Source organism: Halichoerus grypus, chromosome 2 (assembly GCF_964656455.1).
Source record: "Halichoerus grypus chromosome 2, mHalGry1.hap1.1, whole genome shotgun sequence".
In the NCBI taxonomy this organism is placed as follows: domain Eukaryota; kingdom Metazoa; phylum Chordata; class Mammalia; order Carnivora; family Phocidae; genus Halichoerus; species Halichoerus grypus.
This window is the reverse complement of record NC_135713.1, coordinates 157,837,182-157,852,712: the sequence shown is the minus strand read 5'-3', so window position 1 is coordinate 157,852,712 and position 15,531 is coordinate 157,837,182. Positions and strand designations below refer to the sequence as shown.

Below are 15,531 nucleotides of genomic sequence, written 5' to 3'. Positions count from 1 at the left end.
AGTTTAGGCTCAAAACGAGTGCTTCCATTGATGATGTCTGCCATGGACATGGAATAGGAGAAATAAGGCTGCCCCTTGACCAGTCCCCTTCTTCACCTTGGCTGTGTATTAGGATCACCTGGAGAACCTTTTGCAAATACCGATGCCTGGGCCCCTCACCTAGAAATTTTGCTATAATTCATCTGTGGTACAGCCCAGCCATTGGTATTTTTCTAAAATCTCCACAGATGACTTCAGTGAGTAGTGAGGGTTGAAAACGACTGTCCTAAACTCTAAGGAACTGGGCACTGTGAGTCTGATGAAGGGAATGTAAAGCGTGTAAGAGATTAAGGACCTTAAATGGATCATTTTATCTAGGACTCTCATTTCTAGAGAAATAATAATGACGTGCTCATATAATTTATATTCAAGAGTGTTTTTGCAGCTCAATGTACAATAGCAATAGATAGCTACATAGCTACAGATAGATAATGGGGAGAAAGGGAGGAAAGAAGGAAAGACACCTAATTCTTCAATAATGTGGAATCGATTAACTAAATTAAAATTAAGGTGTAATGGGTATATCTTAATAAGATGGTGTTGATATGTATTTTACATAAAGTATGTATATAATAAGGTAAGGGAGAGAATTATGTCACAAAGCACACTGTAAAATGTTCTATTTTTGAAAAAATACATGTGTACCCATACACATGGAAAAAGTCCTCAAGGTGAATCATCAAAATATCAATCATATTTATCTCAAGGTGCTGGTTAGTTAATTTAAATGATTTTTTAGTTTCCAATTTGTATAAAATGAATACACATTTTGTAATCTAATAAAACAAAGGCTGTAATCTAATAAAACAAGTCTCCTGATTCCAGTATCCACTCTGAAATGGGCACAGCCTTTCATCTATCTGCTCAGCTCTAATCCTTGAAGGAGGGTCACATGGATCATTATTCATGCTGATTAAGGAATTAAGAACTTAGAGCAACTCTGTGAAGGCTGTGGGAACGGCTTCATTACCTTAGGTGAAACAAACCAGGGAGGTCCCTTTGATCCGTGGTGCTCATTTCTTTCCGCCTTCTCAGGGTGAATCTGGAAGGCAACCTCTAGAGAGGGTGAGGCCAGCCTATACCCGCCTGCTGTCCTTTCCAGGGTGTGGCTGGGAAAGTGGGAGCTGCTCAGACCTACCTCCAATTATCCTCCCGCCCCAAGAAGGTCACACCTGTCAATCCATCTTCTTCCAATGGAAGGAATCTGGGCAGGCTCAGCTAGAAGGCATGGAAAGAAAGCAAAGTTTGTTTGGGGCACTCCACTCCTCCCTTCTCTTTTTCACACCATCCCTCCTTCTTCCTTTATGTTCATTGCTTTTGAGACTTCAGATTCTCTTCTCCTGCAGAAAAAAAAAAAAAAGGTTCTCATTCTCATTAAATCATTAGCATTTGCATTTTCAAGGAGAAATAGAGAAATAATGTTCACAAAGAAATGATTCTGTAATTAAAGAATTTCAAGCACCAACTTAGAGGAAAGATGGTGATGTTATGGGTCAGAAAAGCCTAAAACATCTGTGACCTGCCATCTCAGTAGAAAAGGAATGGGAAATCCATACTGCCACTTGCCATTGGGACATCTTCCTTTAAGACAAGCTCTAGGGAGCATCCTCTACTGATTTTGAGAAACTAAGTGAAAAGGGAGTTTCTACCTGGACTCTAAAAGTGCAGCCTGAAATCCCCACCCTCTCCGATAAAGCCGTCTCCTCCAGTCAGGCAAAGTAGCCCAATGTTCTTGGTTCTATTCCTCATGTAGTCAACCATCTCCACACGGTGGTGTTAGCATCTTGGGATGTCTTCTCCACAAAGAGTCTAGGAAATAGTCTTTGATGTCATGTCACCCAACAAAGGTGGTGGCAGATCCTGCTGCCTCCTCTTCTCCCATCCAAAGGTAATGGTTTGCTATTAAAAAGAGCTGTAAAGTACAGGTTCTTTCAGCCCTCTCCCTGCTTCATAACTACCAGGGTGATGGGTGCTTGTCAATACCACCCTCCAGTGACTGATTAGTTTGGTGTCCAATCGCTGTATAGTGATCATTTATCACAGGGCAATCTCTTATGACACAAAATATAGTACCCTTGTGACTATTCACTCTCCAGCACTCACTGACAGCAAATGAAAATGACACTGCCTGCCAGGACCAGCCATAACTCAGCCTCATTTTCCAGAAAACCTTCATGGGGCACTACAGAATAATGAGATGTGCACTGCCTAGAGGTTACAGCCTAGCCTAGCTGTGGTACATTCAGATAAATCAGCCCAACACATGATCAATCCACCCAGAAATAAAAACCACTCTGTTCTCCTACATATTTTACTGTATAATTTAAGCAAATGAGTTCAGTGTAATATTTCTCTGTAGTCATAACCCAAGAAGGTGACCAATATTGCCTTAACTGGTATTGGTTTGAGAAAGAAGAGAAAATAATTTTCTGCCCTAATCTCATTTCTGCCATTCTGCTTGAATGACTGAAAGAAATTTGCATCTGAAAAAATATTTATGAGAATGATAAATTGATGATGATGTCGTCAGTGACCACCCAGCTTATGGAATGCTTTCTGTTCTGCAAAATGATATCACATTTATTTTTCATTTAGTCATTACAAGGAACTCTGTGACATAGATAATGCAGGTGAATTATACATTTTTCAGATGAATAGCTGAATCCCAGAGGGTCTGACTTGCTTAACATTGTACAACTTCTTGAAGAGTAGAGGGAGTAGACAGGAATAGCGGACTGAAGCCAGGTTTGAGCATCAACCTCACCATTTCCTAATCCAGCCATGTTTCTGAGCAACTTGGGAAATCCAACTTGACCTAATCCTTCCCATTTTACAGGTCATGGGACACGTTCAACATAATTAACATTAAGGCAGAATTCACAAACCATAGAGCTATATGAAATGAAGCAAAATTAAAAAAAAAATAATGACTTGGCCAAAGTTATTTCACATTTACCGAGAAAACAGATTAAATGATGGATGAATTATTTACTTTTCACTTTAATTTTATTTATTTGTTTATTTAATTACTTATTTCCTTTTATTATTTTTAAAAGATTTTATTATTTTAAATAATCTCTACACCCAATGTGGGGTTCAAACTTAAAACCCTGAAATCAAGTGTCTCACACTCTACCAGCTAAGCCAGACAGGTGCCCTGAATTATTTATTTTTTGAGTAAAATTTAAACAGTATTGATAGAACAACTACTCTCCATCCGAGTAAGGTGTGGAGGTACGAAGATACTCTCAGGGAGATGCTCCCTAGTTTGATATCGTGCTGTAAATAATAAAGGGGGGGGCGCAGAAATGAAGATTTCCTAAATGTAGAACATAGCCCACTATGCAGTGAAGATTTGACCCCCTTCCAGTTCATTGAATCAAGGGAAACAAACCCAAAAGTCCTATTTCCCAAAGGAGACAAAGTTAGAACCCAAATCACAGAATCCATGGAAAACCCACAAAGGATATCCCTGCCTCTAACTATCCTTCCACACGCTAGTCTGGAGAGGTTGTTTGACCTTTAAAATAGTGCAAGACCTAGTTACATGCACATTTCTGTACCCTTAGATGATCAGGTATCTTCCCCCAATGAACCATAGGCTCCATCTTATTCATCTGGTATCCCCCAAAACTTCCCTAATGCCTGGCACACGATAATTTTTAAACACTGATATATAATTTGCATACTATAAAACTCCTGTTTTTCAAGTGTACCCATCAGTGGCTTTTACTATATTCACAAAGTTATGCGGCCATCACTACTATCCAATTCCAGAACATCTTCATCACACCATAAACCCCATACCCATTAGCAGAAACTCCCCAGTGCTCTCTTCCCCCAGCCCATGGAAACAAGTAGCTTACTTTCTGTTTCTATGGATTTGCCTATTCTGCATGTTCCGTATAAATGGAATCATAATATGTGACCTTTTGTATTTGACTGGCTTCTTCCAAGTGGCATAATGTTTACAAGATCCACCCATGTTTTAGTGCATATTACGACCTCATCCTTTTTGGGGGCTGAATAATATTTTATTGTGTGGATATACCACCTTTTACTTATCCATTCATCTGTTAATGACCATTTGGGTGGCCTCCACATTTTGGCTATCACACTAGGACTTTAATACACATTTGTTGAACAAAATAGTGACCTCCTAACTATTAATGTAATATGTGAGATGGCCAATAAACATGAAAACTATTCATCCTCATTATTAATCAGAGAAGTAGAAACTAAGACCGATGCAAAATCATATCCAGTTACCAGATTAGTCAAGATTTCCTACTCTAAGAGCTGTTGCCTTTGATAGTGTGGTACTCAATTGGTTACAGAAGTGCAAATTGGTGCAAGCAGTTTAAGGCAAGATATCTGAAAGATTAAGGCTCTAATAGAAAACACAGAAAAATGCTTTGTCTGAGAAGATATCTGAGAAGATCATTATTTATAATGATCAAATATGGGAAATAAACCTAAATGCCCAACAATAATGAAATATTTAAGGAGAATTTGGGAAATCGGAGGGGGAGACGAACATGAGAGACGATGGACTCTGAAAAACAAACTGAGGGTTCTAGAGGGGAGGGGGGTGGGGAGGATGGGTTAGCTTGGTGATGGGTGTTAAAGAGGGCACGCTCTGCATGGAACACTGGGTGTTATGCACAAACAATGAATCATGGAGCACTACATCAAAAACTAATGATGTAGTGTATGGTGATTAACATAACATAATAAAAAAAATAAAGAGAATTTAGTAGACACACACAAACAGTATAGCCATTAAAACTGCATTTTAAAAGGGGTTTAACTGCATCAGAAAGTATTATTAATATTCAGTGAAAACAGGCATGGTATGGTTGATCACAAATATGTGAAAATCTCACAAAAAAATAGGAATTTGAGGAAACCTACAAAAATGTTAATATGAATTTATCTGAAAGGTGACATTACAGATGCCTTTTATGTTGATGGGAATGAAGAAAATAGGAAAAATCTTGGCCATAACTTCACCCATTATGTCTTATGCTAGATAGTTTTTATGTACATGTGACTTAGCTTCCTTCTAAATGGTAAGTTCAAAGAGGGTAAAGAACTATCTTAAACAGTACCATTTCTGTATTCGGTATAAAGCAAATATTTTTTTCATTAATTAAAAAAACCCTTTTCACTTTTATTAGACCCCATTTAACCCACTCGGCCATGTATACATAGAACAGGTATTTCCAGTAATTTTCATTGTCAAGAACAAGGTAATGGATACATGTAAGACTGAACAGTGTAAGTTTCTGTAATTCTTTTCAACAGGGTCATCCCAAAGGTAGTTAAAGAAATGGTGGCCTGCGTTACCTACTAGTCTGCCCGGCTCTGAGAACCTGCTGGAGTAAAGGGCACGTGGGACACATTAGAATGTTAAATTTTGAGAGTATTGAGTAGACACAATGACAGAGGCAAATGATTGAAAAGTCACCGAGGGGGTGAAATACGTCACACTAAGTTTTGCTGCCAACACGGAAAGTATGCTTTCATTCTGTCTCCATGAGTGAAGGGGCAGGTGAGAGAGAGCATTTTAGTCATTGGGAAGAAATTGAGCAGTATTGGCCTTTATGTTTATGCAACTGTTACAAGTTGTGAGTTAGAGCTTTAAATGCATTTGCCACCAGCATCTTTTTTCCATTAGATTTAAACATTCAAGTCCCTTTTACGGAAAATATACTCCCACATGGCCTTAATTCACTTCTACTCAACTTATCAAAACATTATCCCATAAGATTCATTTTAAGTCCAGAAAATTATCTGAGCTTCTTGTATGAGGCTGCTTTAGTTCTTCTTATAAACAAGTTCTCTCAATTACTGGTTTTGCATACCCTTCAACTTTGCATGTGTTCGTGTGACTTGAGTTTAACTCAAAATTCAATACCTTTGAATTTGAGCTGCAGACGTTATCCAGATAATTCAAATGTAAGTATCTGTGCAGTTCAAATGATCTCAAGTAAAGAATGGTCTGAAATGGGGCGCCTGGGTGGCTCAGTTGGTTAAGCAACTGCCTTCGGCTCAGGTCATGATCCTGGAGTCCCTGGATCGAGTCCCGCATCGGGCTCCCTGCTCGGCAGGGAGTCTGCCTCTCCCTCTGACCCTCCTCCCTCTCATGCTCTCTGTCTCTCATTCTCTCTCTCTCAAATAAATAAATAAAATCTTTAAAAAAAAAAAAAAAGAATGGTCTGAAATGATGTGCTTTAGTTTTCGTTTGTAGACAAATCAAAGAGTTAACTCTTAACCTCTCTGGGTACCTAGCAAAATCATGTTTCAGTTGCCCTTTGTAAAACAATAATAGATAAAATTAATTGTAAGAATCTGTATGTGCTGAGGCTTGTGTTATGGATTTAATGCATGTTCACATTTAATCCTCAGAAGATGGTAAGAGGTAGGTATTATTTTGGGTCCCATTTGGTAGATGAGAAAATTAAGGGGAAAATTATATAACCACAAAAAAGGGAGCTTCCATAAAACTATTCCATAAACTATAGAATTATTTATAGCATCCCCAAACTGGAAATAACCCACATATCCACTAACAGATGGACAAATTGTCATATATTCATGGAAGGGAATACTATTAGGTGATGAAAAAAAAACAGAAGAAGATGGGGCGCCTGGGTGGCTCAGTTGGTTAAACGTCTGCCTTTGACTCGGGTCATGATCCCAGGGTCCTGGGATCGAGCCCCGCTCAGTGAGGGGCCTGCTTCTCCCTCTCCCTCTGCCTGCCGCTCTGCCTACTTGTGCTCTCTCTCTGTTTGTGTCAAATAAATAAAAATAGTTAAAAAAAAGAAGAAAGAATGCAACCATTTATATGTGTTACAACATGTATAAGTCTCAAAACATGTTGAGTAAAGAACCCCGCCAAAAAACATATATAAATATAAGATACAAAAATCATGTTGTAGAATTCAATTTACATAAAGTTCTAGAAGAAGTAAAACTAATCGGTAGTGGTATAAATGGTATAAATCAAAGGAAGGGTGGGTATTGCTTGAAAAGGGACACAAGGGAATTTCTAGGAGTGATGAGACTGTTCTATTCCTTGATCAAGGTGGAAGCCACATAAATGCATGTGTTTGTCAAATGTTTGTCAAAACTCACTGAACTAAGCACTTTATTTGACGAGAATCGTATGTCAAAGAAAGGATACTGATAAATAAATATAGATAGATGATAGATATGTAGGTAGATAGATAGATGATAGATAGATAGATAGATAGATGATAGATAGATAGATAGATAGATAGATAGATAGATAGATAGATAGATAGACCTTAATATTCGGGTGGGTGGGAAGCTTAGGCATTTTCTCAAAGTTATGCAGTTATAGGGAAAGTAGAATTTGAGCACAGTTTGAACACAGGGAGCCTAACTCCAATCTGACTCCTTGCCAAGTAGTTTATGAAATAATCCACAAGTACATTTGGCAGCAGCTACATTCTCCTAGCTGGTGTAGGGATTAAAGAAATTCGATCAAATGAGTTAATACATGTGAGGTGCTTATTACAGTGCCTGGCATATAGCAAGAGCTCAAAAGTGTTAACCACCATTATTATGAGATACAAGCTTTGGCCTCAAGGCAATTATAGGGTATCTGGGGAAACAGTCATTGATTTGTAAATCATTAACCAACAATACAAGAATCATAGTTGAGTATAAAAAATGGTGTAAGGAAGTACCTAAAGCCAAAACCTGAAACTCAGTGTCTACAGGTGCCCAGCAGCTTAAGAAAAGTGCAGTAGGGATGTGGGACACTGGAAAGCACAGGTCTCATCCAATGGGATAGTCACTCACTCCAACCTATTGTTGCCATATGGAGACGCCATCACAGTATTGCCAAATGTGTTTTTAAAGAACCCAGGAATTTAGATGTTTATGTGAAATCTATTTAGAAATGTTGTGCAATAGTTCAGTGCTTTAAAAAGTGCATGATCTTTGGGTTACAAGCTACAAAATGCATCTTAAATGCATAGTCTTAAGAAGACTTTTAGAGGCCACACAAGCATCTGGTTTCCCACCTTACTCTTCTACTCACACACAATCTTGATGCGGGAATCCAAACTAGAGAGGTGTCACCTGCCCAAGATCACTGCCCAACTAAAGGCACATCTGAGAATTCAGTCTACACAGATATCAGTGTTGAATTAACACCAAAGCTGGCCACATCTCTGTGAGTTTGGTCCCCATGGGCTAGACTATAGAAGGAAAGCTTCAGGAGGAAGTGAGCTTGGAATAAGATTTGGGAAGAAACACTACAAGTGAACGTATGTCACGGGAAATGCATAGAGAAAGTTCAAAATGTGTTCAATGGAGTCTAAGGTCATTCCAGTTTGAGGTGGAAAGAGTCTTGAAATGGCTTAGGGAGAGTTCTGGGAGCCACAGGAGTTTTATACTTTATGTCACCCTCTACGGGGACCATGGGAAGTTGATAAAGCTGTGTGGCGCAAGGACCGATAAAAGTGGACTTTTGAAGGGCAGCTTGATGCCAGTGGTCTCCTCTACTGTCAAGAGGTCCCATCAGCCATGTCCTTTCCCCTTTGAACCCAGATTTTCTATTTATGGGAGGAGGAGGGGAGGGAACAGAAATCAGAGGAACTATAATTTATCTGAAGAATAAGCAACGAACTAAGGATAATTTATCAGTCAAACTCAAGGAACTGGATTCAACCCAGTTATGATTTTCCCCTTCCACCAAACTTTTTTTAGATGTAGATTTGTTAGATGCCATATCTGAGCACACAGTGAGTACTTTAGTGACCCTGCTTCAAAATTTTCTGTTCCAGATGCTTGCAGAAATTGACATCCATAAACCAAGATGATCTCTATGCCAAAAGACCATTTTGACCATTCTTTCGACAGATATTCACTCTGTGTTTATTCTAGGCCATATACTGTGCTGAGCCCTGGGGATTCAATGTTGATCAAAAGCAGACCTGTTCTTCCTACTCGTGAAGCTTAAAAGTCTACTCATGGAGAGAGACATTAATCAAATAAATGTAAATGTACAATGTGATAAGTGCCATAAAGAGGTATTGCATGGGCTCAGAGAACATCTGGTAGGAGGATTGAACCTAGTCAGGGAGATCAAGAAAAGCTTCCTTGAGGAAGTAATGATTGAGTTGAGCTCTCCAAATTAAGAAGACACTTTTACAGCAACAGGAGTAGAGAATCCAATCCGGGGAAAGAGCTGTAGTTGTGTGTAGTGGCTCACAAGAACAGGTTACTGAATTTTCAGGAATTTTGCAAACCAGTTGATGTCATGTTGAGAATATTTACACTGTGGACATGGGCAAATGTTACAAGATCAGGGATCTTATTTTTGTTCTTGTTTTTTGGTGTGTGTGTGGGGGCAGGAGTGCGTTGTTTTCACAGAGAGCCAGTTTCCAAACAACTGCCATCGTGTCATCATAAAGTGTTACGATTAGAGACAGAAGAATAGATATACTGGACAAAACAGAAAGTCAAGGGTCAAGGGTATTAAGCCTGAGGAGAAAAAGTGGTGGGAGATGCAGCAGACAGCCAAGTAGGGGCTGGATGCTGCACAGTTATGAAGGCTTGTTAAGTATTTTATTCTTCATTTTAAGAGCAGTGGGAAGCCCTTGATGTGTTCATAAGTAGGATAAAAAATTTAAGCAGATGGTGGTTTTGATAAGATCCATCTGCTCACACTTTGGAGACTGGGTTGGAAGAAAGCAAGAGACGATGGGGATGACCACTTTGAAGGCAATAAGTAGTCCAGGAAACAGATAATAATAGCTTGGACGAGAGTGTTGACAGCAGAGATGAAGAGACATAGCAGATTGTGTATGTTAGAGAGATAAAAATCAATAGGATTTGGTGAAGGATTTAAATGTAGCAGTGAGTGGGTATAAATTTTATAACTGGATATATGGTCTGGACCCTTCCCCAAACCAGAAAACATTGAAAGAGGATCATCACTCTTAGTGGCAGGGAGAGATAGGAGTTGTTTGGCACCTGTTTGGCTTGATACCTTTGAAACAACCAAAAGGGCATTAGGGATGAGCGATCTGGGCTGGAAGTGTGAGTTGAAGAGTCATTTTTTATGAAATAATTGAAAACGTGGGCTTGGAATAGTATAGTGAGGGTATGAAGTGAGACGCTAATTGGACTTAGCATTGAGTTTTAAGGAATTCCCAATTTTGAGGATATTTTTGAGAACAATGAGCCTGAAAAGAAGACTGAAAAAGAGTAATTAAAATTCTGTTCATTTCAGCAACAAGTCAATCATAGGTTTAGCAAACACTACCCTAACTAGTATGATGGAGGGCAAATGGCAGACTGAAAAAGATAGAGAGTGTGGATGGAAAGAAAGTGGAGACAGTATGTATGGACAACTCTCTCAAGAAGTCTGGGTAGCTGGCATAATACCCTCTAGTTCCATCCACGTTGTTGCAAATGGCAAGATTTTGGGGTTTTTTTGATGGCTGCATAATATTCCATTGTATATATATACCACATCTTTATCCATTCATCTGTCGATGGACACCTTGGCTCCAATCAGAGAAAGACATGTATCATATGATCTCACTGATTTGAGGAATTCTTAATCTCAGGAAACAAACTGAGGGTTGCTGGAGTGGTGGGGGGTGGGAGGGATGTGGTAGCTGGGTGATAGACACTGGGGAGGGTATGTGCTATGGTGAGCACTGTGAATTGTGTAAGACTGATGAATCATAGACCCATACCTCTGAAACAAATAATACATTATATGTTAAAAAAAAAAAAAAGGAAGATAGTAGGAAGGGAAAAATGAAAGGGAAATCAGAGCGGGAGACAAACCATGAGAGACGATGGACTCTGAGAAACAAACTGAGGGTTCTATAGGGGAGGGGGGTGGGGGGTGGGTTAGCCTGGTGATGGGTATTAAAGAGGGCACGCATGTATTGAATGGAGCACTGGGTGTTATATGCAAACAATGAATCATGGAACACTACATCAAAAACTAATGATGTGATGTATGGTGATTAACATAACATAAAATAAAATTTAAAAAAAGAAGTCTAGGTGGCTGGGTGGCTCAGTTGGTTAAGAAGGGGCGCCTGGGTGGCTCAGTTGGTTAAGCATCCAACTTTTGATTTCGACTCAAGTCATGATGTCAGCGTCATGAAATCAAACCCCACATAGGGCTCTGGGCTGAGTGTGGAGCCTACTTGAGATTCTATCTCTCCATCTGCCCCTCCCCACCCCCCCACCCCCGCATCCCCACCCCCGCATGTAGCTGCATGAGCGCTCTTTCTCTCTCTTTCTCTTAAAAAAAAAAAAAAGAAAAGAAAAAGTATGGCTGAGATGGATAGAGATGTGGGATCCAAAATCTATCTGGTTTTTTTGTTGTTGTTTTTTAGTGGGAGAGATATTAAGGATATTTAAAACAAAACCAAAGGGGCACCTGGGTGGCTCAGTTGGTTAAGCTTCTGCCCTCGGCTCAGGTCATGAACCCAGGGTCTTGGGATCCAGCCCCGCATTAGGCTCCCTACTCAGCAGGGAGCCTGCTTCCCCCTCTGCACCTCCCCCTGCTTGTGCTCTCTCTCTCTCTCTCAAATAAATAAATAAAATCTTTTAAAAAAGTAAAACAAAACCAAAAACACTGGGATAGCCCAAGTTGAGAAGGAGAATCTTAATATATGAGATAAACTAGAATAGTCAGGAAGGCATATGCAACCTAAAGGAAGCAGTACCAGAGCCTACGGTAATGAGGGAAAAGAGATGAGCTGAATACTGTTGGGTTGAGGTTATGTTTTTCATACTGGAAACCTATAGGCGTTTCTGTCTGATGGTTTTTATTGTTATCTCTAAAGCTTATAGACTGAATTGCTACACTCTTCACCCGGGAGGGAAAAAAATTGAACCAACATCCCTCTGTGGTTTCCCTCTGAAAAATCTTTGAACATGGTTTAAATTGCATGTGTGTCGAATTTGTCTGATCTTAAAAATCTCAGACCCTTAGAAGCAGAAATTAATGATCTTATCGGATCCCTTCATTTCAATTCATTCCCTGAATATGCATTGGGCACTCACAGTGCCAGACACTTTGCTAATCACTGGGGATTCAAAGATAAACAAGAGAGCCTCTGACCTTGAAAAGGTAATGGAATAAAAATATTTATGCAATTAACTATAATAAAGTTCCAAGCACTACAACTGAACAGAACTGGAGGTTTCCAGAGGAGGGAGCTAGTTCCTTACAGGGCCAAGAAAATGATCCAGGTCTCTAGACTCCAAATAGAATGTCTTTCTCACTATCCATATATAATATTACTCTTATTATTCCACAAAAAAAAAAAAATTTGCTGTGTAAATCTATTTGTTTAACCCACAAAGATAATATAATCTTTCAGCCTTCTTGTTAATGTGCTCCCATCACTAATCCAAGATCAACACTCATAGATACTATTGGCTGAGAACTCTATGATTTGGATTCTGGTATAAACCACTCATTTCCCTTTAAACATTAGTTTGAAAACCATTAAACAGTAGATGGCCATCACCCCACATCCATTATTCACTAGAACAATTCTACTTAGCTATGTCTACATAAGGCCACAGAACCAACTGCAATTTTGTTAGTAGATTTATTTTTTTGTTACTGCCGCTGTCATAATTCTAACCTACTAGTAATCAAAATGTTTGCCAACTTTTTAGTTTCATTTCTTTGATCCTCTAGATTGAACCTACACTAATGACTAAGAAGTAAAATTTTGGGTTACTGACATTTTGGCATCAGATGGAGTCAAATATACATTAAAATGAGTGCTCCCTTCAGCAGCACATCTACTAAAATTGGAATGATGCAGAGAAGATGAACACGGATGACATACATTAAAATGAATTCTTACCTTCTTGTGCTTTTTCAGAAATTTATTAAATATTTACTGAAGGCCTACAGTTGCCTGGGATGAGGCCAAGTGCATCAGGGGGAATAATAAACAAGATGGTTTGGGCTCTCTAGGAGCTCCTAGTATAAATCCAGAGAATCAATTTTGGGCCTTTTCAAACCTTCAATTTTATTGGAAAGAGCCATCTTGGAGTGGAGAAACAAAACTTTCTAGAATGAAGACTAACAATGAAGTTCATCACGGCCAGATTCACTTCCATGACAATGATTCTGAAGCATCAAAGGGGCACCTGGGTAGCTCAGTTGGTTAAGCTTCTGCTTAACTCATTTATTCTCTTTAAAGTTTTCTCCAACTCTGGGGCGGGGGGGCGGGGGTTGGGGAGGCGCTGCTCTCCACGGTTTGCTTCCCTCCAACAAGGAGAAGAATATGATGAGCAAGAGAATTATGATGGGTTTGTTCATCTGTTCCCTCCACAAATAACCCACCACCTGCCAACTCACAGGTGTCACAGCAAGTACCCTGGGACGAATGTAAAGACGAACATGCCATTGAGAGCTAACCAATCTGGTGGAGAAGACAATGATACAAAAAGCAACCTGCGATGAAATTTATCCGAAACAGGCACGTACACAACATGCTGTGGAAAATCTGCAGAAGATGAGATTTCCTCTGACTGGGGGTTGGGGGTAAGCTCCTCAGGAGTGTTTAAAGATGAACAGGATTGAGATGCTTGGGAAAGAGGGGGAAGACAGTCCAGGCTAGAGTTTCTGTCTTTGCAGAAGTTACAAACACTGGAACTCATGTGTCACATACCACTGTACAAACCCAGATAAGAATTCCACTTTCTTTCTTCCTTTTTTTTTTTTCCATTTGGGAACCACTGAAATGTGCCCACACGGAGGACTGGATTTAGGAATAATTTGTTGTAGCAAATTAGAACCACAGGCTCCCTCTAAATTTTCCCCTCCTGGTTATTATGATTGAGGCCTCTCTCAACATCCGAGCAGACAGGAAGGGAAATCTTGGAGGCCACACAGCTCACTGCAGCTTGCCCCGGGCCTTGCCCAAAACAAAGATGGAGCCGTGAGCCTTGGGAGGAGAACACAGTTGCTGGGGAAGCTGGAGGAGAAGGCTTCATTCTAAGTGCAAAGCACACAACCCTCACCTGAGTTATGTTTCAGTTGGGACCCAACACCAAGCAAATCTTACTCACCCAGGCCCGGTTCTCAAAACAGGGGTGGGGAGATAAACACAGCCATGCACCTTACTTGGGAGAAAAGGCAACAAACCAAAAAAAGATTAATTTTTAGGAAGCCAAGCGCTAATCCGACAGTGGTTTTTCAAGAGTGCCTCAAGCATTAGTAGGTCATTAAATCTTTGTTAACAGGCCAGGAAAAAAATGTAAAAGAAGGGGAAAAAAGTGGTCATGGTTCTGTTTAAGTTTACCCAGCATGGAAATTTCATCAAATCATGGAATGGCAGGGATGAAAGTATCCACAGGACCCCCAACCAAGGCTCGACACCCCTCACTGGCATCCCAGGACAACGTTCTGTTAACTCTCATCTACAGAATGCAATTCACCAGACTGAATTTGGGTTTTACTTTTATAATTTGGGAATGTAATGAAAGTCTAACCTGTATTGCAGTACCAGTTGACTTTCAGAACTTGAAAACTGCCCTTAAGGTCCTTCTGAATCTTCCTTTCCTCTGGTTATTCTTTATGTACCATGGTTTTCTCAACATCTCCTCAGATGGCATGATCTGCAGCCCCGAGTAATCTTCACTAACTATAATCTTGCCCTCTCCTGAAAGATGTCCAGCTGGGCAGCAACCCCCTTGCACACTGTGGCCTGAGAAGTGCACGAAATATTTCAAGGATAATCTGACAGCATGGAGCAGTAAAAGGCCACTATTACCCCCAGTTTCAAAATATACTATTTCATTTAAAGTAACCAAAAATATGAATGAGGAAAGCAACATTTTTGGTCAGTACTTTTAAATTTGTGACTTTATTTTTTTTTTAAGATTTTATTTACTTACTTGAGAGAGCAAGAGAGATAACAAGAGAGAGCAGAGCAGGAGGGAGGGGCAGAGAGAGAAAGAGGCTCCCCACAGAGCATGGAGCCCAACGCGGGACTCAAACCCAGGACCTTGGGATCATGACCTGAGCTGAAGGCAGCCACTTAAATGACGGAGCCATCCAGGTGCCCTGAATTTGTGTCTTTAAATCGTCAATCAAATGTTGATGATTTGCATCAAGTGAAGGTGGACAAAAGTGATATAAAATATACCTTTTTTAAATGATACTCTGACTTGAAATCGAAGACTTCATATGGATGCATGCATGTGTGTGTACACACACACAAACTCGTGCTTGAAGTGTTTCTATCCCAAGTGTCCCTTCTTGACTCACCTGTTTAGGGGCCTGAGGATCCACTGGCCCTGAGAAAAGGTAAGGAGGAGCATTCACTGTGCCAATTTCACACATAGAGATTGAGGATAGTGTGTAGAAGGTATGAACGTTACAGTGATAAACTTAGGCAAAAATAAATAAATAAAAGAACTCTCTTAATTTCTCTATAATTGAATTTCACAGAG

At 39.9% G+C, this 15,531-nt stretch overlaps 1 pseudogene; it reads left to right on the top strand.

Moving 5' to 3' along the window:
• The first annotated feature begins 12,846 nt into the window (after positions 1-12,846).
• LOC118551038 (U6 spliceosomal RNA) lies at positions 12,847-12,940 on the top strand (annotated as a pseudogene).
• The last annotated feature ends 2,591 nt before the right edge of the window (positions 12,941-15,531 follow it).